Source organism: Galeopterus variegatus, unplaced genomic scaffold (assembly GCF_000696425.1).
Source record: "Galeopterus variegatus unplaced genomic scaffold, G_variegatus-3.0.2 Scaffold6185, whole genome shotgun sequence".
Lineage (NCBI taxonomy): Eukaryota > Metazoa > Chordata > Mammalia > Dermoptera > Cynocephalidae > Galeopterus > Galeopterus variegatus.
Genome location: NW_007732296.1, coordinates 133455 through 133941, shown reverse-complemented (window position 1 = coordinate 133941; position 487 = coordinate 133455). Strand labels below are relative to the sequence as shown.

The window sequence follows — 487 nt, the reverse complement described above, 5'->3', positions numbered from 1 at the left end:
TTAAGTACTATACCTGAATATTTCTTAATATTTATTTCACAATATTGGCATAGCTTTTGGTACACTATACACAAGCACATACATCTGGTATCACTATAAAATTACAAAATGTATACAATAAGGTAAAGTATCACACTTGTTTTTCTATTACATGTCTTAATACGTGTGTTACCTGAAATACTCTTCTACACAATTTTTATTCCATAACAATTTTTCTTTTGACTTACAGAGCAATTAAGGCAAAAGAAGCAAACCTTTAGAAACTTTATTTCTCTCGTTGCAATTTTGTTGACAGATTTTTCTGGTTTCTCAAAAAATATCTTAATAGCCACTATCTGCCCAGTATTCTTATGTTTACATTTCATGACAGTTCCGTAACTTCCCTCTCCCACTTTTCCAAGGGTTTCATACATCTCCATTTTCAATCCTGGCTTCTACTTCACAGAAATAAAAAAGAAAATGGAAAGTGTTAAACGTTTACACTTTT

At 30.6% G+C, this 487-nt stretch overlaps 1 long non-coding RNA gene across 1 annotated transcript in view; it reads right to left on the bottom strand.

Annotated features, from left to right (window-relative positions):
- The window catches only part of LOC103605941, a 796-nt gene continuing 309 nt past the window's right edge, over nucleotides 1-487 (bottom strand). The window contains exon 2 of the long non-coding RNA XR_551833.1: nucleotides 1-434. This is a non-coding gene — a long non-coding RNA (uncharacterized LOC103605941). The remainder of the gene's footprint in view (nucleotides 435-487) is intronic.